The sequence below is a fragment of the Lepidochelys olivacea genome, assembly GCF_965140295.1.
Source record: "Lepidochelys olivacea isolate rLepOli2 genome assembly, chromosome: 3".
NCBI lineage: Eukaryota > Metazoa > Chordata > Testudines > Cheloniidae > Lepidochelys > Lepidochelys olivacea.
In genome coordinates, this window is record NC_140413.1 from 3,009,831 (window position 1) to 3,035,083 (window position 25,253).

General features: G+C 47.5%; 1 long non-coding RNA gene across 1 annotated transcript; it reads right to left on the reverse strand.

Annotated features, from left to right (window-relative positions):
• Nucleotides 1-293: 293 nt before the first annotated feature.
• On the reverse strand, nucleotides 294-25,033 carry LOC311518576. Its single transcript, XR_014711033.1, has 3 exons — nucleotides 24,795-25,033; nucleotides 3,024-3,215; nucleotides 294-625 (listed from the first exon to the last, which is right to left on the reverse strand). It is a non-coding gene; the product is annotated as an uncharacterized lncRNA (long non-coding RNA).
• Between the last annotated feature and the right edge of the window lie 220 nt (nucleotides 25,034-25,253).

The window sequence follows — 25,253 nt, forward strand, 5'->3', positions numbered from 1 at the left end:
TGAGTTACAGACTTAAGTTTCAGAAAGTAATGGAAGCTTCTATAAGCAAGCTCTGTATGTCCTTTAGGCCAAGCACTGGGGATCTTTTACTTATGCTTAGTTTCAGAGTAACAGCCGTGTTAGTCTGCATTTGCAAAAAGAAAAGGAGTACTTGTGGCACCTTAGAGACTGACCAATTTATTTGAGCATAAGCTTTCCTGAGCTACAGCTCACTTCATCGGATGCATACCCGATGAAGTGAGCTGTAGCTCACGAAAGCTTATGCTCAAATAAATTGGTTAGTCTCTAAGGTGCCATAAGTACTCCTTTTCTTTTTACTTATGCTTAGTAATCCTAGCTCCTCAGAGTCCAGCAGCATAAAAGATACAGTTCCTCCTTGTCAGGGATTCTCCTTTCTTCCCCCATTCTGCTTCAAGTTGAAAATTCACCTGTTGGGAGAGGTTCATGGTGGGGAGGGAGCAATCAGCAAAGTCTTTGGTCCTCTGGCATTCCACAGTGGTTCGTCTGGTGTTGATGGGCCTTCTAGGTTGGGTGGGAGATAATACCTCCTGTTGGTGACTCCTGTTTCACGCTAGTTAACGCTTCTCTCCTGTCTCTCTTCTCTCCTGTATCCCTGAGATATTCCCTTATCACATGGGACACAGATATTATAAGTGAGATTAACACATGCAGTAATTTATGAGCATTCACAAAGCCTAACCATTAAACCCATTTTTATAATGCTAACACCTCTTTTGACAGCATTAACACACAGGTGAGCCAGACTGAAGCCAGCTAGGGATTTGCCAGTGTTCAGTTGAGACCTATGGGCCGTGGCACAAGCTGGCACCTGATCTGCCAGCGACACACATGGAACCTTTCACTAACGAGCCTCCGGGTCACGCTCCCCCTTCTCCCAGCTGGTGCTGTTGGCTGTGGGTGGGGCAAGGGGAGAGGAATGGGAGCTGGCAAAGCTGCACTCAGAGGTTTTAAACTTGAGCCCCAGCAGCCAATCATTCCAAAGACAGTGGTCCTGTTGTGACTTTATTGACATAATCTGGGACCATATAGATCATTGTTGCAACCAAGGTCCTGTCGTGGCACCAAATCTTGTACAAAGGGGGTCAAATGAGGTGTCTCAGACGAGGTGATGGTTGGCTAGTTAGGATGATGCTGTCTGTTTGCATGTGTCATTTTTATATTTAAAGTTATAAGTATTGGCTCTAGACTGTCTGTAGTTCAAACTTTTGCTCTGCTTCCGGGGGACACCCCAGACAAGTTGGTGTCAGCTCTGCCTAGCCCATTAAGGACCATCAGCGACACAACTGACCCACTGAGAGAAGGCAGACATGCCTGGGGACTCAGCCAGGTGTGCAGGGACCTGCCTAGGGACCGAACGCTGAGGTGTTTCCAGGCCATGTGAGGGGCAGCTTGTCCTTGGGACAAAGAAAGAGACGCCACATGGCAAGAGACTATAGAAAGCTGCTGCAGCTCCTCCATCTGGTCTTCAGTCCTGCTTCCTACCTCTGGAGAGACTTGGCTACACTGAAGCTCTGACCCAGGGACTGAATGACCCCTCCCAGCTGGGAATGTTCTCCAGAGACTTGATTTGAACCTGCAGTTTATTCCATCGCCGCCACAAGTCTGAACCTAGCACTTTGCCATTGCTGTGTGTCATTGATTCCATTGAACCAACTCTAGCTCTCATCTGTATCTTTTCCTTTTATGAATAAACCTTTAGATTTTAGATTCTAATGGATTGGCAACAGCGTGATTTGTGGGTAAGATCTGATTTGTTTATTGACCTGGGTCTGGGGTTTGGTCCTTTGGGATCGAGGGAACCTTTTCTCTTTTACTGGGGTATTGGTTTTCATACCCATTCGTCCCCATAATGAGTGGCGCTGGTGGGGATACTGGGAAATTGGAGTGTCTAAGGGAATTGCTTGTGTGACTTGTGGTTAGCCAGTGAGGTGAGACCAAGTCTTCTCTGTTTGGCTGGTTTGGTTTGCCTTAGAGGTGGAAAAACCCCAGCCATGGGCTGTAACTGCCCTGCTTTAAGCAATTTGTCCTGAATTGGCACTCTCAGTTGGGTCACGCCAGAACCAGCATTGTTACACCTGTCCATGGGGAGGCCGGGGGGGGGCGCACCTCGCTCCCTTCCCAGCGTGAGAGCTGTTTCCCCAAGAGGAGGATGGCAGCAGCTGGTTTTGAGACAGGCCTGCTCAGGACTATCCGTTTGAATCAGCCTCCCTCTCTGCTCCTGCAGTTTGGGAGCTCTGAGGCCAAGATGCTCCGAGGCCCATGGGCAGCTGGCACCAGTGGGCACATACGCCCCTTGGCCACAAGGGAAGGAGCTGGCTGTTTTGTGCCATGCCACTAACGAAGCAGCATCCTCCCCAAGGAGCCAGTCCCAGCTCCCTGGCCCCTTTGCCCTGCTCAGTTCCACAAATGCCCAGTACTGAACCCAAACATGCAGGGAAATGAGCCTTGCTGTGGGCGCGGAAACCTCCTTTTCCCCAAGCACCGGGTCTGCCGCAGAAGGAAAAACCCTCCGGATGATCCTGCCTCAGCCTGCTCTGCACACCGCGGTTGTACTGGTTGAACTAGTTCAGTTAGGAGAGTGATTTTGTTTGTAAGCAATGTTGTGATACTGGTACAAACCCTCCTGCGGACACATCTATACTGGTATAAAGGTGTCTCAAACTGGTATCACTTCCTCCCCTTGCTCGATGGGCATAGCACCTGTCTACCAACATCACTGCTTCTACACGGAGGTTGGGGGGCTCATACAACTTATAGCATATAGTCCACGGCCTTGGACATTGCCTGTGTTACTCATGCAGGCTCCAGGAAGTGATCCCAAGGTTGCAGCCGGGACTAGCCAGACACATCCAGCCCCAGTTCCTCTTAGACAGCCTCGTTGGGGGGATGGCAGCAGACCAGGGGAGCAGCGGTCACACAGTAACATTGGGGGTGGTGGCGACCCTCAACCTGGGAAAGTTTCCTGTCCCTATAGATCTGGGGAGGAGTGATCAGAGACTCACCCCAGAGCGTCGGGCTGCAAGGGAGAGGCCTGCTGCAGAGGCTGTCACCTCTCCCTCCTCCTTTCCCCTAACTGGCTGGCTTGAGCGTGTTAGAGACGAGCCTGACCACAGAGCACAGGTGCTGGAGTTCAGGAGCATTACATCGCGAGGGTTTGTCTCAGTTCACGGGACAGTAAACATTTTTTCAATGACCTGGAAAAAAGCATAAAATCATCACTGATAAAGACTGCAGCTGGCCCAAAGATTGGTAGCAAACATCACAGAGGACAGGCCACGGATGCGGCGCGATCTGGATCACTTAGCAAGCTGGGCATAAGCAAACAATACGTGTTTCATGAGGCCCATAGATCTAGGTACAAAGAATGCAGATGTAAGGGGGCTGCTGGCCCCTCACTGAAACTTAGTGGGATTTTTGGTTGGTCCTTTCCCAATACCAGGAGAAAGGAGAGGGGTCAAAGATAAATCAGGATCCTGAGACTGACAGTCCCCAGGGCTAATGGGGAGAGGCCAACACTCCAAGTCAGCCAGATTGACAGGACAGGCAGGCCAATGAGGGAGCCAGGAGCCTGGTGGCTTGTCCTCCATGTGAGCTGCTGCCTGAGGCAGGAGAAGGGCAGAGCTAAGGTGAGAGCAGCAGCCCAAGCTGGGCTGAAGGCAGAGCTGCAGCGCTGAGCCAGAGGAATCAGAGCTGGGCTGGAGCTGGAGCAGCCCAGAGCCAGAGCAGTGCAGACAGGCTTCATCGATGAGGAGCCAGGGCTGAGCTACAGTGGGGAGCCATGGGCCAAAGCCAGGGTAGCAGACACAAGCTGGGCCACAGTAACACCAGAGCCAAGTGCACTGAGCAGCTGAGGAGAGCGAGGGGGGCCCAGGGCAGAGGGCCCAGCGCAGGGAGACATCACCAGACAAGTGGCCTTGCAGGCGGGGCTCCGGGTGGGGACACGACCCACATGCAGGGAGTGATTCTAAAGAGAAGGGTCCTGCCACCAGAGCCTGAGGGCGATTGGCCACCATCAGAGCAGTGTCTGACCCGTGGCGTCACCATAGCCCAGCCAGAGACTGGGAGGGAGGCCTGGGACATGTGAGGAACAGGCTGAGAACTTCCCTCAAGTCCCAGAGACGGCTGTTTGTGGTGTTACCTGCGCCCATGGGGCGAGTCCCTTGTTCCTTTAACCTTTTCCATTTTCCCTTATTTTTCTTACAGTTGCTGTTTCATAAGTTGTGTTTGGTTTGAACTTAACGAAGTGATCAGTAGGTCAGAGAAGCAGCTGGTGCGGAGAGAACTCCCCAGAGTGGGGCCACCCTAGCCCCTGGCCTAAGTGACCATGACAAGGCTGGGGGTTAAGCCACCCAGGAAATCTGGGCCCCGCCTTGTCGGGGTTACGAGAACTCTGCTGCATGGGAGAGCAGAACGGGAGTCCTCAAGGTCAGGCAGGCCTCCAGGTAAAGGGAGCTAACTCAGATCCTTTCGCTACCAGATTTCAACGGGGTTATACAGACATCAGGAAAGTTCCCCACAATAGCAGGACCGTTCCCCCACTTGCACAGGCCATACTTACAGGCTGGGGGCCTCTATCCTGGGAAGCAATGACTCTGAAAAAAGATTTGGGAGGTCATGATGGATAATCAGCTGTGTGACGCTGGGTGACCAGGTCATACTAGAGTGTATTCAGGTCAATTCACTTGTGTATTAGCATAGATCAAAATGAGTGTAAATGTAAGAGTGTATTCAGGTGTTTAAACTTCAGGAAAACTGGTGGAATGTTACTTGTATTGTTTTCACTAATCTGTCCCTATAGTAATGTAATAGCAAACATTGACATTGTGTATATCTTGTGAAATGCTCATGAAGGACTTTAACAGAACATGCTAATTTCAAAGCAAGTGGCCATTATGTATGATGGTTGGAGGTCAAAAGACAAAGTGCATTCTTCACTCATTGTCATCAAAGGAAAAGCCCACATGGGTGCTTGGGTAGAGATGCTGTCAGGTTGTTTTCTGTGTGAAGAAACTATAAATATGGATTTCTAGACAAATAAAGATAGTGTATCTCTGAACTGTTCAGACTCTCACAGGGAAATGTACCAGATGCAAAGCTGAGATCTCCAGGGTACTCTGAAATGACTTTTGGGAAACTGGAAGTTTATTACATCACAGCCGCCATTTGGCGTTACAAACTGTGACTCACCTGTGCATATATTTTATCTGCTATAGCCTCACAATTCATTTTTCTTGTGAGTTAGTTTACTATAGAACTGGCTACCGGCGTTGTCTTTGGTGTAAGGTCTGGAGTACCAGTTGATCTGGGATAAGTGACTGGTCTCTTGGGACTCAGAGAAACCGGATGTGATGTGATTTTTGGTTTAAGTGACCATTATGACAAAGTCCAGTTTGTCTGGGTGGTAAATAAAGAAGGTCTGGAGAGTCTAAGGGGACTGTCTGTGACTCCCTGGTAAGACTGGTCTAGTGATCCAGGAGTTCACATGTTACTGCCTTGGTGAATTCTAGACCACACCACCCACTTGGGATATCTGCCCTGTTTCTGACAGTCTGCCCTGAGGTTGGCACTCACAGCTGTGAGTCACTCCAGACAGCATGACAATCTGAACATGAACTCCCAGTGTGACGTTGTGGGCAAAGGCAGGAATACAGGCAAGAGTAGGGAGGTTAAATTACTTCTGTATTTGGCCCTGGTGCAACCACTGCTGGGATCCTGTGTCCAGTTCTGGTGGCCACAATTCAAGAAGGATGTTGATAAATTGGAGACGGGTCAGAGAAGAGGCACGAGACTGATTAAAGGATTAGAAACCTGCCTGATAGTGAGAGACTCATGGACTTCAATCGGTTTAGCTTAACAAAGAGAAGGTTAAGGGGTGACTTGATCACAGACTATAAGTACCTACGTGGGGAGCAGAAATCAGATAATAGAGGCTCTTCCATCTAGCAGACCACAGTATAGCACGATCCAATGGCTGGAAGTTGAAGCTAGACAAATGCAGAATGGAAACAAGGTGCAAATTTTTGACAGTGAGACTAATTAACCATTGGAACGACTTACCGAGGGCTGTGGTGGATTCTCCATCACGGGCAGTTTTAAAAGCAAGACTAGATGTTTGTCTAAAAGCTCGGCTCTAGTTCAGTCGTAGCTACTGGACTTGAAGCAGGAATTAATTCAGAGAAGTTCTCTGGCCTGTGTTATCAAACTAGACAAGCACAATGGTCCCTTTCGGGCCTCAAAAATTTCTGAATGTCTGAATAAGAGCAGCAGAGCGGAGTGCTGCTCAGGGTTGCAAGCACATGCCGGCAGTTGCTGTTCCCTGGCACCGTCATATTTCCTGATGCTCCATTCAAAAAAAGAAACGTCTTGAAAACTGCTCCCAGGACACAGGCAGCAGTGAGCGGGTCAGGGGAAGGATGGTGAGTGTCTGGCTAGGGGAAGAGAAGGAGGATGCAACAGGAAGGAAGAGGGGAGGGAATGGGCTCCAGAACACGGCAGCCTCCTCTGGCAGCCCAGAGTCAGAGGGGCAACCAGGTCACTAAGCTGAGGCACAAGCTGGTCTGGATCAAAGAACCCAGGATGCATGAGGAACAGAAACCGCTGTGAAAGTAGGAGAGTTCTGGTCATGATGGGGGGCCAGCCCCACCCCCTTCTCCAAAACTGCCTAACTCCTAGAGATTCAAACACCAGCTCTTGATCTGAATTTAATGCCTTGAACTCACATCTCTGGGGGTTTGACACTGACTGCAAACGGTACAGGAATAACCCCGTCTACCCAAAGGCAAGATATCAGCTGTGCAGAGGCTCTGTTCCCGGCCCGATTATTTCTATCCAGCCAGCTGATATTTTATCCTGTTAGATGGGAGAATACAATGGAAATGTCTCCACTTTCCTTTGAACAAAGGCTGTTTTTCAGGGCGTCTGTCATTTTGCTGCCTGGGAGAAGAAAGGGGAAAAAAAAAAAAAAACCACCAACAGCCCAGCTCATGGTCAGGGCATGAAAAAGTGGCTACATTTCCTATTTGAATACGTAGTTCATCCAGTGCAAAGTGGGGTGTGTGTGTGTTTGTGTGGTTGCGGGAGCCACAGCTTGGAGGGTGGCAACGTGACAATGCCGTGAGTTCACACTGGTACTCTATGGGGTTTGATTGTGAATCATGGGTTAGAAGCAGATTGCTGAATTGATGCGGGTTGGGAGAGGGTTAGGCGGGTGGGTGTGGAGACTGAGACATGGAGCCCTTTGCCTCTAGGTCAGTAGTTTGAATCTGCAGAGAACTGTGTGACTCAGAGCTCCAGTTGCTTACAGTGCTAAAAGTCATGGGTCCTGGCCCTGTGAAATGAGCAAGAATCGTGAAGGTGCCCAGCTAGCCCAGTGAATGGTAAGAATCTGGGCAGTCAGTGCTGGTAGTCACTGAAAGTCGGTCCTGTCTGGAGGGCTGTGGAGGGGTCTCTTGGAAATGAGTTGAGGGTCACCGTCAGCTTTCCGGTGGACAGACGTCCATCGCAGAACCACCATGGCTGCCAGGCAGCCTGGCAGGGATGCCATGGACATGGCGCTGTCTCCCAGCCCTTGCACAGTGGTGGGGCAGAGTTCTGGAAGCTAAGCCAGCTGCTCCTGTTGTACCTCTCACGAGGAATCTGTGTCCCAGACTGCCAAACGGTGCACCCCAGGTTCCAGCCCCTCTCCTGCTTTCTCTCAAACCTCTCGTTGAAGTTCTGGCTGTATTTCTTCCTGCACCTTTTCACTTATGCGCTCCCTACCTGTGGCCCTGCAAAGTCCCAGGATCTCCCTGTCAGGCTCCTCTCCTGGCACTGGCTGAGATGGCCATCATTCAGCCCAGGAGGAGGTTGCTAGATGGGGGTAGTTTCTGTCACTCTGGGACATATTTTCCATCACTTGTTAGTTCATTTCTCCTTAGAGTTCCTCTGTCCAGCATCCACCGACTCCTTGGATTCCTTCTTGGAGCAGTGGGCATTGTCTGGAGTTCTCTGCTTGGCCTCCCGCTCAGGATCCCTTGTACTGACCTCATGCTCTCACTCCTACTTTTTTTCATTTAGCGGCTCCTTATCGTTTTGGGGACAACCTCCCCTTGATATTTCTTTTGGGGTCTCCAACCAACCTCACCAGGATCAAACCAGCTGGCACCTTTCATAAGGTGCGAATTCACTAAAAAGCAATGACACAGCTGAGTGTAAGGGGATGCAGAGTGTGAGTGGCCTCCAGCTGGGAGTGAACCTCAACAGAAGAGTAGCCCCTAGGAGCCAGTCACGCAGCAGGACCCCATTGTGCCAGGCGCTGGACAAACAGAGCACACAAAGACAGTCCCTGCGCCAAACAGCTGACAATGGAAATATAAGAAAAGAGACATCAGGTGGAGACAGACAGCTGGGGGGAGCACAAGAAAAGAGTGAGATCATATTGTCTAAATAGACTAGCCAGCCCCAGGGGAAAGAAGGGGAGTAACACACAAGCAGAGTGAACAATGTGGTGTCAGGGTCAAAGCACAGGCGTGAGAGATCAGGGGTCCTGAGATATGTTCCTAGCTTTTTGTGGGGCGTTGGGCAAGTCCCTTAACTTCTCTGTGACTCATTTTTCCCATCTGTAAAATGGGTCTGATGATACCCACCCCAAGCAGGGGTAGTGAGGCCTCTCCTCCATTCTACAATTTTCTGGAAGCTGTAGAGGCTGAGTATTATTATCCAGCGTGCAGTGTGCTCCTCCAGGACGGCACACTGAGGAGGGTACAGTGTCTAACAGCAACGGGCATCTTATTTTTCAATGGTCTGTGAGGGGCATTTCCCCATCCTCTTCTTTCCCTTTCTTTTCTTCCTCATGTTACTGTCACCACAGCATGGTCTGCAGCCCCCAGACAGACCTTCAGCTCCGACTCAGGTCTCTCTTCTTCCCTTGCCAGCTTACAGCTGTGTCTGCACTGAAAGCCGATTGTAGCAAACTTCTACTCGGGCACCCCCCAAGGAGTTTCCTGATTCACTGGCCTTCATATCCTGTCTCCAGCATCCCCTGCAGTCTCCAACCACAGCAGCCCCCTTCCTCCAGCTAGAGGAGCAGAGCAGCCCCTGGGGGTGACTGATGGCTGGCTCCACCCTGCCGTGGGGATTGGGTTTCAGCCCCCTGAGGGTGACATGCTATCCACTCCATTCCAGGGTGTCGTTTAGAGAGCAAGAAACCCAAGGGCTCATCGCTAGGAAAAGAACGAGGATCATCTTTACGGCTTGGAGCACAGAGCTGCACATGGGATGTTTGTGATGACACGGGAAAGGCAGGCTGGATTGGGTGTCCCAGCTGCTCAATTATTAAACAGCCTTTTTATTTCCCTCTTACTTCTTCCTGTCCTCTGCACCCCACTGCCCTGTGTCCTTCAGCAGCCAGATTTACCAGCCTCTGCATTCCGCCATTGACCTTGGCTTGGCCTCCCTACGTCCAGGCTCCCTCACTCCTACGTCAGAACCACGCACCCGGCGCTGCTGGGAAGACAAGGGCTGCTTTCAAGATTCACCCTGCTTGGCACTTTGCGATTCTTCAAGCAGCTATTTTATTCCTAGATCTCATACTCCTTTGTAAAACCCCACGGGGGAGGGGAAATAGACCTTATCAAATAAAGACCCGTTGCTAAAACTCCATTCATTTCTTTCTCTCCTCCCTTTAATTTTCCTATTCACAGATTCATAGAAGGTAAAAGGGCTTTCCTAGCCCTAGGTCCCATCCACACATTCCCCCCAATCCCCACAGTGGAAGGCAGTGCAGGATAGTTTCCTACAATCTTCTGCTTCTGTACAGTCCGTTCTCTTTTTGTTCAGTGGAGACTTAAATGACCCAAGCCCTGCGGCCTCCACCAGGTCCCATGAGAAAGGATTCCACAGCTTAGACTGAGCGTCAGGGTCTGTAGTTCATTATTCAATTTACATTTTTCCTTTGCTCAGAGTCCTCCCATTCCTCCTAATTTTCCCCCAGTGCACCACAGACGTGACTCTTCTCCTTCCTCGGGGGTTACGCCCTGCAGATAGTTAGCCTGGGTACCGTTACCATACCTGCAAAAGCATCTGAAAGAAAGAGGCCTGGTTCTTAAAGGTGCTCTTAGCAGGATCAAAAAATGGACTGCTTGCTTGTCTGAGTAACAAGAGTACCCAGAGTTATCAGAGTAAATATTAACTCAATAAACCAGAGCTTTCAAGCGACATAAACCTTCATGCTTCAGGGCATAAAGCAACCAGGATATCCCAGGGCTTCCTGCTGCAGCATCCGGTGCTGGCCACTATTGGAGGCAGGAGACTGGACTAGATTGACCAATTGTCTGGTCCAGTCTGGAAATTCCTGCATTCCCAGGCAAAGGACAGGCACCTCCCATAGACTATGGGCTTCAATGGATAGAACCCTAACTATAGTACTCCTGGGCTAAAACATTGGCCTTTGTCTCTGCTTACCTGTCTCTTAGCAAAACTATACAGGTCTAGCTCTTTTCCTCTCTTCTTGTAGGCAAGTCCCCACCCCACGCCCAACGTGCCAGTATCTTTATGGTAACATGATGCCCAGCACTTCTCCTCGCCTGCACTTTCAGAGGAAGCAGAAGTCCTGAAATAGTGGGAAAGGCCCCTCAAGTAGCATTTCCAGCCAATCAGCAGCAGGAAGTCCTGGGCATCTCACAAGAGAACCTCTTCCAGCAGGTATTTTACAAATCCAAGAGGCTGAGAGAATTTGGACCAAGTCCAGAGAGTCATTTGGCCCAAAGCTCCAATTCTTTGGATGTTCACCCATTGCTATCTTCATGGCCTCCATATCCACGGTGATACAGTGCAGAGCTGTGCTTCCTCAGATACTAGAGTGGGCATGTTTGGTTAGTCCTACTTCCTGGCAGCTGCACTCACCACAGATGTGGGGGCATAGCCGGGGAAGGGGGGACGACAGAGGGGCCAGAATTGACAGGGAGTCAGGGGGACATGCAAATATGATGTTGCTTTCATTTCTGCAGAAAACAGAAATGCCCTTCCCCCTCCTATCCTTAACACTGCCTGGGACTGAGGGGGTTGTTCCCAACATGGGGTGTGGTTAAATGTCAAGCCGGTTTTGGATTATCTTTCCATCTCCGTCTGCCCGGAAAGGTTGTGTACTTTCCTCTTAGATAGGAACCCTGCCCCAAGGGGCTCACGGTGCATATTATACATTTATTGACAGCAGGCAGAGATCACCGCTCCACTCCTTGTGGAAGAGAAAAGGTTTGTGAGTCTAAGCCATCTGCCTGGGAGGGGGAAGGGCAGGACATGCAGCTACATGTCATCAGTGATTGATTCTGTACCGTAGCTCATGTGCTTTCTCCTTTCACATCATTGTTGTAAACTAGCTTGTATGGGGGGTGGGATTTCTCCTCTGAAGCTACAAAGGGGCAGACGGTGCCGTATAAACCGTGTCAGATCCCAGGTCCAGGCAGTTTGCAGGGTCCTCCCTGTGGGGCATCAGCAGATCAGTTATGAGATGTTTCCCTCTGAGGGGAAATAGCCCTCATGCCCTTCTCCTCACCTTTGTCCAGCTACTCTATCTGTCTGCAACTATCTTTCTGAACTTCTCCTCCTCCTCCTGATGCCCTCGCCTCAGACTGGACACCGACACCTACTTCCTTCTTCAAACAACCCTCCTTGGGTTTTGCAAAAAAGCACTTAATAAAAATCTACATTTGGGGTCTGAACCAAATTGCCATAGTCTCAATATATGCAACCCTCTCCCAAGGATGTCTCACTTTCTTAAAAGGATGACATCAGCCATCTGTGAATGGAAAGAATGCAATTCAGGGAACAAAGGAGAAGATTAATCACACAAGCTGGAAAGGAAGACTGTTATCTCACTGCTGGTAACAGGCTGATAGGTATCATCATGTGACTTGGGCGTTTTTCAGACAAGATTTGATTAATGCAGTGGTTCCCAAACTTGTTCCACCGCTTGTGCAGGAACAAGCTTCCAGAAGCTCCAGTTGGCCTAGAGCAGCGAACCGCAGCCACTGGGAGCCGCGATCGGCCAAACCTGCGGATGCGGCAGGTAAACAAACCAGCTCGGCCCACCAGGGGCTTTCTCTGCACAAGCGGCAGAACAAGTTTGGGAACCACAGGATTAACGGATAGGATTCCTTATTAGAGTACTAATGGTTGGCATGCTCCTTGACAAAGACAAAGAAGGGAGAATAAGTCACTGGGTGAGTGCATAGCAGCAGATCCAATATAACCCCCATGCTGTGTTAACCTGGTGCAGCCTCAATCTGTACAGAGGTGGGCTGCCAGCTTACTCAGCTCCTCTGAAATCAGGCCACACATGGAGAGAAGAGGCCAGCATTTGGTCAGTGTCTAGGCTCTGATTTCAGCGTGAGCAGATGAGAGAAATGTGTGTAAAACAGGCACCTTTAAGGGCACTGTTCCTCTTGGCTCTCCAGTCCGATATCCTACTCTCACTGCATGGTTGGAATTCCCATAGAACCTGCACCTTGGGCACAGCACTGGGCCACTCAATCAAACTGATCTGCAACATGTTTGAATAATTTAGCATTTATCAATGGTTTTATCTTGACTAGAATTTAAAGGTGCCTTGTTAGCAGGTACTAGCTAGCATGTTCTAACTAATGTTCTAAAACACTAATTTAGGCTTTAACGTGCTAAGAGTGGTTGAGCTGATGACAGGTTAAAAACAACACTCGAGTTTTAGAATGTTAGTTAGAACATACTAGCTAGCACCTTCTACCAACACACACCTCTAAAACCCGCTCAAGATAAACCCTGACTGTTTATTACAAAACATTTTAGGATCTGCTTGCAGAAAAATTCAAGAAAAGTTTATTCTACTTTGCACTGTTTATGAGATAGTAAGACTCTCCTGTGTTATGAGAGAGTGACTTTAAACTCTTGGAGGATTTACGATTCCCTTTGAAGATGGGACTCGTGTTCTTCACAAATCCTCAGAGACACACTGAGATCACAGAGGGGCAGATAGCTACTAAACACCAACTGTTCAATTTGCCTTTAAATGTTTCCTTCTTTGGTTTCTCCTGTGATGGGGTTTTGTGCTGAAACAATGGCCTTTGTTTACACTGAGCTCTTTCTTAATATTTCCTATCAATAGTGAAGCACTAGTATAGACAGGGCACAGGTATATATCAGCGAATTTACCGCTGTGTTGTCTGGAAGTCCTGCGATGTCAAACAGCCACCATGAGCATGGATGGTAACATTAACAAACACTGTTAATAATATGTCAAAGCCTCACTTCGCTATGTGCTGTACAAACATATCAGAAATGACAGTTCCTGCTCCAAAAAACTTACATTCTAAAAGACAAGACAAACAAGCAGGCTGAGGTGAGGGAGACACGTGTGTCCAGGTCTTAGCCATTCTGGAGCCCCATCTGGCTACTTAGATCAAGATAGAACATTCCCTGTTGGAATCTGTCCCTGCAAACCATACCTTCATGTTAAAGAGCAGGACAGCAGCAATCAGTACCATTACCTGCAAATTAGTCATGGCCCTGAAGTTTCTGACAAGTTGTCAATACAATACCCTCGGCTGGACAAAGTTTGGGTGGTTCTGCTCTAGGTGGTCTCTTTTGGGGGCTCCTTTTGTTGTGATGTTCTCAGCATTTATAGATACAGACCTGCCCTGTGTATGCTCACTAACGTGAGTCTGACTTCTGCTAAACAAACAGCAAAGCTCTGGAGGGAGAAAGTTGTGGTCCTAGAACACAATATCCAATGGTGCCCAGAGGAATTTTCTTATCACAGAAACAAAGTTCCCCTACTCAGGATGGAGAGATATCAGAGAGGCAAACTCAGCCCTATTTAATAATAATGCAGATTAAACTAGAACCTGGATTTATGATGGATCCGTTTGCAGGCAGTTGATTTCCTATAATTAGATGATGTCTTTCAATAGGAAGCCAACTCTGTTGGAGCACAGAGCTTCAACTTCTTAACCACCCACAGATATGTAATTAGAGTAAACCACCCACTGTCAAAATGATCTTCAAGGCTTAAAATGGCATGATGAAGGACACCGTTTGTGGTGCCTCTTTTTATTGTCAATCCTGTAGACTTTTTGTGCATTATACAGTTTTACCTATATACCGTATAGTGTTTCCTATTCTATAGGTGTCTGGAACAGTTCTTTCACAGGAAGATGAAACTTTTAAAAAAATTTGGTCAGTCTAATCAATTTCAATGTAAAACTTCTAGGCCAAATTCACTGGGGAGATAAATGATGGTGTAAATTGTATGGGTCTGTCAATTGTATGTGGGTTTAATTGGCTTAGCAGTATAACTTGCATTGATTTGGTATTCACTGGGCATGCAAAATGAGTGTGACAAAGTGATGTCATGGTATGTCAATTTGGGCATAAAATAGGTACAACTCCCAATGAAATCAATGGAAGCTACTTCTGCTTCTGGCAGGGCTGAATTCGGCCCTCTTGGGATGTGTGTGTGACACACATTATATATAGAGTCAGCAACTGAGGTTTCTACTTCTGCCTCTATCACAGTCTTCCTCTGTGACCTTGGGTAAATTACAATCCCTCTGTGCATCCTTACATGGCTACTTCCTTACCTGTGGAATGAAACCACTGAGGCTTCAGAATATAAAAGCAATCTAATGGTTTTTTCCTACACCATGAACACCAATCCATCACTGGGAGTAAGTGGGTCAGTAGTCAACCTTCCTGCTGATAACCCTCCAAGTTGTTCTATATTTCACAGTCCAGTTAGTCCTGCAAGTGTAACCCTTGGCAAGAGACAATGTGAAGCAACTGCAGCTGGAAGGCACTCTATTGTTTCTCTCCTCACCCTGCTTCTCTCATGGTTGGGGGCTAAAACACAAGACAGGCTATGTAAAAGCAGATGGGAAACTGCTGGCTTTCATCTTGGATCTGGGTTTCAATGCAGATGTGAGCAATGTCTGCAAGGAAACTAGTCAGCATCGCTGCTAAAAGAGATTATGGGATTTAATTCACTCTACCAGCAAGATGCAATTTAAAGAGGCAGAACCCAATTTTTAAAAGCATGACATAAACAGGGCGCTTAAGATGAATTCCCTCCCTACCCCACTTTCCCCCACTCCCCAAGCTGCTTTCATTATTGAATGAAGTTTAGGCCATTGCCAGGACTTGATTCTTTTCGCCATCAGCACCTACCATCCCTTCAATGCTAATTATTCCAGGCACCCTAAGAATCTTTAGTTTTACTACATAGTTCTGGGGTTAAATTTTAGCACCCTATTTTCAGGTAACTACTAATAGTTAATGATAATTAATATGCACTTATACTGATCCTTTCATCTAAGGACTTCAAAGTGCTTTACAAACAATAACTAATTAAGCCTCATACTATCTCTGTGAGGTAGGTAAGCACCCATTTTATACAGGCTCAGAGAGACTGGACTGTAACTTGCCCAGAGGTCAGAGGCCGGGCTAGAAGTAGTGTTTCTCAGTCTCTTGCTCTAATCACTAGTTCACTCTCCCTCCATGGTGAAAACAAGGCAGTGACTGGCTCTGCAAAGCACTAATGATAACAATGCTAAGCTTCTTCCTTCACTTGCAGGCAGCTTGTGGTAACATGACCTGATATTACCATAAGTAATGCTGCAACTGGGGCAGAGATTTTCATCTGCAGATAAAGCATCTGAATGTCTTGAATGGAGGTGACCATACAGATACATCCAGTCATCAAGATACATGGGAACATGAAGTCCCTGAAGTCTCCAATCCAGGGGAAAAATTCATGTTATTGTTCCAGGCTGCTCTTGTCATCCAACCTAGAGATTTCTGAATTGGCAGATGTGGAGCACAGAAAACTCCTAAAACATGTTCCAACAAGACGCTTGTCACCAGGGAGAGCTTTGCTGAACCATCTGCCTCAGGAACTTCCTCTTCAGAAATCATAGTGAGATGACTGTGCAGAAATATGGGTTTAGGAAACTGAGACCCTTTGTCAAACTCCAGTTGGACGCTGTATGACCTTTGTTGGGCCCTTCCTGCCTCTATTTGACTGGCAAATCTTCTTTTACTTCAGTTTAAACTATTTAATCAGCATTTAGCACCTATCACATAAGAACATCACCTTGGTATCTATACAGCAAACTAAATTAGATAGTCTCTCTCTATTTCCAAGGAACATAGGCTTTATTGTGTTTGTTGCAAATTCCGGGTCAACATTCAAATACATCAAATGTCCCTTTATTCCCTGTGGATTTCCACCATTGCCAGGCCTGTTTGAAGCTGATGGCATACCGTGGTAAGGTTGCTGCAGAAAGTGTTTTTCAAATAAAAAGAATAAGGTGAAAATCATATTGGAATTTGCAATGGGTGTTCTTGCATCATCCAAGTGCTGGCTTATTTTGCCATTGATAAAATATCCCTCTAGTAAAACACTGGTAGCATTTGGCAACTTTTAGGGTTGGTTGGAAAGGATGGTGAAGCAATGCCAAAACATACACAAATATTTTATGAAGATGGAAAGCCAGTGCAGGCCACCATTCTTGTGTTTTTAGATTGGTCTCCATCCTGTCTGTCATTACTTCCTTCAGTCTCTACCTTCCTCAGAAATTAAAACAACCTTGCATTTATATAGCATCATTCAAATGGATCGCAAAACATGTTACTAAATCTTGGGAATAACTTGATTTTTAAGTTCCAAGCAGAAAAAAACTGGAGTACGGCATCTGAGTCTATAGCCATACCCATGGTTTGTATTCTGTAAATTGGTGTGCAGTGTTGCTATGGAGCTGTTCTCCTGATCAGAAGGTGCAGAAAGACCAGAGTGTTCTAAGAATATCGCAGCATGGGCCAGGTAAGTGGAAATGTAATGAGGATGCATATGCAGTGGCATTAATTTCCTTTCCTCTGCTATTCAGCCAACATGCAGAGTGTTTTGGTGATGTCTCATGAACCAGGGAAGGGCTTGTTCGTCGCAACTGGAAACTGCCAAAAGCTTCTGGAGCATTTGTGAGCAGGGAGCTAGCTGCAGGTGATGTTAGGAAGAATTGGACAGAAGGTTCTGTAAAGTTCTGTGGCAGCTCAAAGTGACAGCTGGGGATGAGAATTGGGAGTGACAGTGTGAAATTCCCCCCTTCTCCCCCCACGGCTAGGCTATCTGCATTAGGCACATAGGTACGGTGGACAGTGGGGATTTGGCCATTGGGTGTGGCACTAGGAATTGAGCATTTGGGTGAAGCAGTTTGAACTGAGCTGCTTGGTAAGGCAATGGGGATAGAGCACACAGGTGAAGTGGGCATAAAAAACGTGACAACTGATCTGGCTCCAGACACACGAGAAGGGTCCAGGTTCCAAAAGGTTATAATTCTGTCATGGGACAGGAATCCGTATGGACTGACTCCAGTAGTTACTGTAATAACTTCCCTTAAAAAACACCAAACGCAAATGAAACATAACATCAGCTGAGAACAACCACAAATCAATATAGCAAATTAATAAAACACATAGAGACATTCAGTACGGAGGTCAGAGTAGCTACCTGAACCATCCTGCCAGATGAGAGAATTACTCTGTTTCTTACTGGACATCTGTCAATATCTACTATTACTGAACTAACTCCAGGGTTTTCTGATCACACATCCACTTCCTGATTACAAAGCAGTTCCTTCTGCACTGGCCTGTTAGTTCATGAGGTGGACCTGACACCTGTAGCCTATGTTTGCTGGTCCCGGTGTTTTTTCATTGCAGTGAATGGGTAGGCACGTGTTGCTTCTGTCAGCACAGGAACACTGTAAATAGCATTCTAGAAACAGCTAGTGATGTCCTTGGTTTTGATCAGATGTCTTTGTTTCTCCTGTAGGACTGGCCCACTCATGGATGGTTATAACTTATAACCTTGGGGCACATGGCATCTTCTGTTTGAAATTTAACATTCTCTCTCACTTGCAATGGGTTGTCTGGCATTCTTTTCATAGCATTTCTTCCATTCCAGTAACCTGGCAGATAAATCTTTAACTACTTTAAGATTAACGGTCTTTGGCTTAAGAAGCTTGTTAGATGTTGGCACCAAGGTTTTAATCTTCTGCCCATAAATCTCTGAACAGCTGATCCTAATAAAGCATTGTGAGGACTATTGTGATGTACTAACAATGCGACACATGGATCCCTGGCATCTACCATTTTTTTCTATTAAGTTCTTTGTTATTTGTGCTGACTTTTCTGCTAACCCATTTGATTGTGCATAAGGACTTGGCATGTGGTGCTTGAGCTGATATATCACAGAGAATTGCTAAAACAAACTGTATGTGCAGCTGCCAATTCTCACAATATTTGGTGTTTAGCTTAAAGCTCCCAGAAACAAGAGATTTTTGAAAATCTCAGCTTTTTTTTTTTTTTTTTAAAGTAAGTTTCTAGTCCTTTTAGTTGTGGAGAAAAACTTGAAAATGTGACCTAGAGTGCACCCTCAAAGCTCAGAAATCAGAATGAAAATAAAATAACCAAACAGCCTACTAAGGACTGTTGCACCAGCCAGAGTGACCATGGTTGATGGCGTTGCACCAGGCATTGTTTAGTAAGTTCCCAAATCTGGCTCAGTCCTGTAAATCCACAAATCTTTGGGGTGGCCTCGTGGCAGTGGCAAGTTGGGTCAGGGTGTGCACCCCTTTGACTGTCAATGGAAAGTTTGAGAGCATGGTGTGCTGGGGTGTTTTTGTCCATTCTGGCAACATGGCTGAAGAGCATGTAATACTGCTTTTGAATATAATGAGCGACTGAAGGAAGGCCAGAAACGTTTAAGATCGTGACATTTCGCACAAAGTCAAACCACTTTATGCTCAGGATTTGGTGCTGTCATAAATATAAAGGGAAGGGTAAACCCCTTTGAAATCCCTCCTGGCCAGGGGAAAGCTCCTCTCACCTGTAAAGGGTTAAGAAGCTAAAGGTAACCCCGCTGGCACCTGACCAAAATGACCAATGAGGAGACAAGATACTTTCAAAAGCTGGGAGGAGGGAGAGAAACAAAGGGTCTCTGTCTGTCTATATGCTGTTTTTCTGCCAGGGATAGACCAGGAATGGAGTCTTAGAACTTTTAGTAAGTAATCTAGCTAGGCATGTGTTAGATTATGATTTCTTTAAATGGCTGAGAAAAGAATTGTGCTGAATAGAATAACTAATTCTGTCTGTGTATCTTTTTCGTAACTTAAGGTTTTGCCTAGAGGGGTTCTCTATGTTTTTGAATCTAATTACCCTGTAAGATATCTACCATCCTGATTTTACAGGGGGATTTCTTTATTTCTATTTACTTCTATTTTTATTAAAAGTCTTCTTGTAAGAAACTGAATGCTTTTTCATTGTTCTCAGATCCAAGGGTTTGGGTCTGTGGTCACCTATGCAAATTGGTGAGGCTTTTTATCCAACATTTCCCAGGAAAGGGGGGGTGCAAGTGTTGGGAGGATTGTTCATTGTTCTTAAGATCCAAGGGTCTGGGTCTGTAGTCACCTAGGCAAATTGGTGAGGCTTTTTACCAAACCTTGTCCAGGAAATGGGGTGCAAGGTTTTGGGAAGTATTTTGGGGGGAAAGACGCGTCCAAACAGCTCTTCCCCAGTAACCAGTATTAGTTTGGTGGTGGTAGCGGCCAATCCAAGGACAACGGGTGGAATATTTTGTACCTTGGGGAAGTTTTGACCTAAGCTGGTAAAGATGAGCTTAGGAGGTTTTTCATGCAGGTCCCCACATCTGTACCCTAGAGTTCAGAGTGGGGGAGGAACCTTGACAGGTGCTGACAGCACATATGGAATGCCTCTAACCACTCCACGTCTGCCTGTAAGAGGGTCCAGGTTTCTGACCCGTATAACAATATAGGTAGTATGTAAGTTTGATAAATTCTGAACTTTGTCTTAGCACAAAGACATTTTCGCATCCATAAGCAAGACATGGACTTCATTCAGGAAGTGGCAAGATGTATTCATCAAAGAATGTCCAATTTGCCACAATTGTTTGAACTCTCTTTGCAGCCTAGGTAGATGAATTCATCATGGCTCTCCACTGTACTCAACCCACCTGCACTGGGTGCTCTGGTCATCCAGCTCTGAGGTTCTGGGCCTTGGTCTTCTGGCAGGAGATGTTCAACTCCATGGTGTGGGCAGTGTCTGGGAGACCTTGGATGGTGGGACTGAAATTCTCTGACTTCTCCACAAGCAAGGCAGCATCATTGGTGTGATCTTGGTTGGTGGCCACTTCTTGACCAAGCTTGATTCCAACACGTGGAGCAAGAAGTCCTAATATTCAGTAAACAGCTCAACAGAATAGTGTGGGGTGCAAGAATGTATCCCTGCCACACACCTGAAATTGTGTAGAAATGTGGTGAAAGCTATAAACCAATATACACTCTTGCACCTGTACTCATGCATCAGACAGCAGAAATCTGGAACACCAACTCCTTTCAGTGAGAGCCAAAGTGCTGACCTGCTGATTGAATCAAAAGCTGTACTGATGTCGATACATGGAAACTGCATCGACACATGAACTGGGCAGTTAAATTCTCGGTGCAGCTCAACCAGAAGACAGAGGGTGTGGACAGTGTCCATTGTTTACTGCTCTACAGTGAATCCTGATTGCTGTAGACGATGATGTCTGTTAAAGAGGAAAGTGATCAGGAACAGCCAGCATGGATTCACCAAGGGAAGGTCATGCCTGACTAATCTAATCGCCTTTTATGATGAGATTACTGGTTCTGTGGATGAAGGGAAAGCAGTGGATGTATTGTTTCTTGACTTTAGCAAAGCTTTTGACACGGTCTCCCATAGTATTCTTGTCAGCAAGTTAAGGAAGTATGGGCTGGATGAATGCACTATAAGGTGGGTAGAAAGCTGGCTAGATTGTCGGGCTCAACGGGTAGTGATCAATGGCTCCATGTCTAGTTGGCAGCCGGTATCAAGTGGAGTGCCCCAAGGGTCGGTCCTGGGGCCGGTTTTATTCAATATCTTCATAAATGATCTGGAGGATGGTGTGGATTGCACTCTCAGCAAATTTGCGGATGATACTAAACTGGGAGGAGTGGTAGATACGCTGGAGGGGAGGGATAGGATACAGAAGGACCTAGACCAATTGGAAGATTGGGCCAAAAGGAATCTGATGAGGTTCAATAAGGATAAGTGCAGGGTCCTGCACTTAGGACGGAAGAACCCAATGCACAGGTACAGACTAGGGACCGAATGGCTAGGCAGCAGTTCTGCGGAAAAGGACCTAGGGGTGACAGTGGACGAGAAGCTGGATATGAGTCAGCAGTGTGCCCTTGTTGCCAAGAAGGCCAATGGCATTTTGGGATGTATAAGTAGGGGCATAGTGAGCAGATCGAGGGACGTGATCGTTCCCCTCTATTCGACATTGGTGAGGCCTCATCTGGAGTACTGTGTCCAGTTTTGGGCCCCACACTTCAAGAAGGATGTGGATAAATTGGAGAGAGTCCAGCGAAGGGCAACAAAAATGATTAGGGGACTGGAACACATGAGTTATGAGGAGAGGCTGAGGGAGCTGGGATTGTTTAGCCTGCAGAAGAGAAGAATGAGGGGGGATTTGATAGCTGCTTTCAACTACCTGAAAGGGGGTTCCAAAGAGGATGGCTCTAGACTGTTCTCAATGGTAGCAGATGACAGAACGAGGAGTAATGGTCTCAAGTTGCAGTGGGGGAGGTTTAGATTGGATATTAGGAAAAACTTTTTCACTAAGAGGGTGGTGAAACACTGGAATGCGTTACCTAGGGAGGTGGTAGAATCTCCTTCCTTAGAGGTTTTTAAGGTCAGGCTTGACAAAGCCCTGGCTGGGATGATTTAACTGGGAATTGGTCCTGCTTTGAGCAGGGGGTTGGACTAGATGACCTTCTGGGGTCCCTTCCAACCCTGATATTCTATGATTCTATGATTCTATGAAAGAGCTGCTGCATCCTACCAAGCAGAATGTGACCAAAGATCTTTTCAGGGATCAGCAATGAGACTGACCTGTGGTTGGCACACTCACTGTGAGATCCTCTGCCATTGTTCGGGGACATTATGATGGCATCTTTCCATTATGCTGGCAATTTGATGCCCATACTTTTAAGAACAGTTGATGCAGGTATGCTGATGCTCACTGGTTCAACAGCACTCTTGAGCAGCTCAAATGGAATACCATCAGGTCCAGCAGCACACCCATTACATTACTTTTAGATGGTCTTTCGTACTTCTTCGAGTGACAAAGGATCAGTGTTCATCCCTAGATCTGCAGTGGCTTGACAGGTCACATAGCTCTAGACAGTCGTCAGCAGGTCTGTTGTTCAGCATGCTATTCTGTAATCAGACGGCTCTCCCTGCTTGAGAGACAAGGTCCTGGAGAGGTGGAAAACCCATTCTAAAAGCATGAGGATGTTAGAAGGCTGTTTCTGGGTCCAGTCAGGTGCATGATAGCTCTGTAGACAAGATACAGATTGTCGTTTGTTAGGCCGTCCTCTGCTTCATCAGCTAGGGAGCTGATGTAGATCTCACAGTTTTGTTTTGCCATGGCCTGGAAAATGCCTTTCAGCTGTTTATGTTCTTGGACATCTGTCAAAAGGAACCCCAAATTTATTATTTTTCAAATATCACAATTTTAAGTTTCAGAGTAACAGCTGTGTTAGTCTGTATTCGCAAAAAGAAAAGGAGTGCTTGTGGCACCTTAGAGACTAACCAATTTATTTGAGCATGAGCTCATGCTCAAATAAATTGGTTAGTCTCTAAGGTGCCACAAGTACTCCTTTTCTTTTTACAATTTTAAGTCAATCTCATGATTCCAGCCATGGATGATCAGGTTCTGTATTCTGTATTTATTGTAGATTCCACACTTCAATGGCCAGAATAGGATATCTTGGACTCTGTGTTTATACTTTGCAAAACCCAGATGCACACTGTGGATTATTCTTAGCAATTCTTCCCTTGTAATAGGTATTATTATGAGACAAAGTCCTTTGTACAGAATCTCATCATATGCAGCAGTTTATAACCATAGTCACGGCATGTTTTTATGCTGGAGGAACGTGGGCTTTTTCGGTTGGCCATCCATCAAGCTATTGGGAGGTTGCGTCACTTGTGTTTCTTCTCAGAGCTTGTCAAATTTTGTTTCAGAAATTGGCAGTGCTTGAATCAGATTTCCTTCAAACTCCTATTCCTGCAGTGCTGACTTTCACTATTTATGGAAACTTTTAAAAACATGTCTGCTGTAATAAGAAGCTCTCTCTCTGAACTAAGTTTCTCATTTAACAAGTACAACAGAACTTCAGAATTACAAACACTTTAGGAATGGAGGCTGTTCGTAACTGAAATGTTCGTAACCCTGAACAAAACATTACGGTGGTTCTATCAAAAGTTTACACCTGAACACTGACTTAATACCGCTTTCAAACTTTACTATGCAGAAGAAAAATGCTGGTTTTAACCATCTTAATTTAAATGAAACAAGATGAGAAACAGTTTCCTTATCTTGCCAATTTTTTAAAAAAACTTTCCCTTTTTTTTTAAAGTAGTTTACATTTAACACAGTACTGTACTGCATTTGCCTTTTTTTCGTCTCTGCCGCTACCTGATTGCATACTTCTGGTTCCAAATAAGATGTGTGGTTGACTGGTCACTTTGTAATTCTGGTGTTCCTAACTCTGAGGTGCTACTATGTACTTGTGCAATTTCACTATCAGTCCTTGAAGTCTATAGGGTTCTTTGCACAATGGTTTTCTGGAAATAAGACCTACATTTTTAACAGTGAGGGTAATTAACCACTGGAACAATTTACCAGGGGTTGTGATGGATTCTCCATCACTGACCATTTTTAAATAAAGATTGGATGTTTTACAAAAAGATCTTGCCTGGGAACTATTTTGGATACGTTCTATTGAGCTGATCACAACTGGCTCGTCTATGAAAACTATGGACAGAGGCTTCCAATCTGTTTCTACCATGACTGATTTCTACTTGTAAATGCATTTATGAAACTGTTCACAATCAGAAACACGCGCCAGCATCTCTCTTTCAATCTGAGCCCAGTTCAGCAGTTTTCACCAGTGTTTTGGAAGCACATGCCACTGGGCAATCATTTTGCAGACGGGCAGCTCCCCTAACCTATATGACCTTGCACTGATGAGTCTTGATTAGGCTCTCGGTTAATCTCAAAATATTCCAGTTCTGGGACTGTTTTGTGGTAACTTCAGTTCAAAGTCTTAACCAGCTTTTCTCTTGCCAAGTCCCCCCAGCACCTGCCAGGTGCCGCAGGGCGAAGGGTTTCTCGCCCTTCTCTGCGGGGCCATTTGCTTCGCAGACTCATCGCCCGGCAGGTTCCCTTCTAGATGGCGGGATGCAGGTGCCGTGACTTTTGCCCCACTTTTGGTCCCCTCGGGCTGCCCCAGGACACAGGTAACGGGGCCAAGAGCAGGCGCAGGGGTCGGGGGAGACTTTGAGCCCCAGCCCCAGGGCAGGGGTCAGTTCAAAGCCCTCATGCCCCCCGCCCAAATGCCACGGGTCACACACAAGGCTTCGTCCCGTCCCATGGGCCCCGTGCGGGCCCAGGCCGCCCCAGAGCGGGGCTCAGGCAGCCCGCCACAGGCCAGGCCCGGGCTACGAGCCACCCGCGCCAGCGGGCGGGCGGGCGGCCGGGGAAAGGGCGGGCCGCAGCCCCCCTCAGTCCCACACAGCGCCTCAGGCTGGGGGGAGGGGGCGGGCGCCCGCAGGCCTCCCCGCGCCCGCGCCACGCTGACATCATCCTTTCCCCGCTCGCACGCAACCCGCCCACCTCGGCGAAGGATTACCCGTGCGTGCCCATCAGCTCCGACGTCTTTGCGGTGAACGCCAATCAGAGGCCGGGGGCGGGACTTCCTCGCGCCACGCCCGCCGCGCGGCGGCGCTAGCGGGAGGAGGGGCACGGGGAGGGAAGGAGGGGGTAGCGCGGCCTCGCCCAAGGCTCCGCCCCCTCCCTCCCTCCGCGAACGCGCGCGGCCCCGCTTCCCACGCCGACAAAGAGAGTGCGTGCGTCACCCCGTCCTCGGTGTCCGGCGGCGGCGCGCGCCGCTCTCTTTCCCGGCTCGGGGGAGCGCCAGCTGAGGGCCCCGCCCCTCCGCGGCCTCGGCTTTGCGTCGGCCCCGCGGAGGGCAGCGGCGCGCACGTCGCAGCGCCGCGCACGTCGCCCTGCCCCTCGCCTCGCGGCCTGTGCGTTTAACGAGCGGCGCGCGCAGCCTGAGGAGACTGAGGGGAGCCGCCGCCGCCTTCCT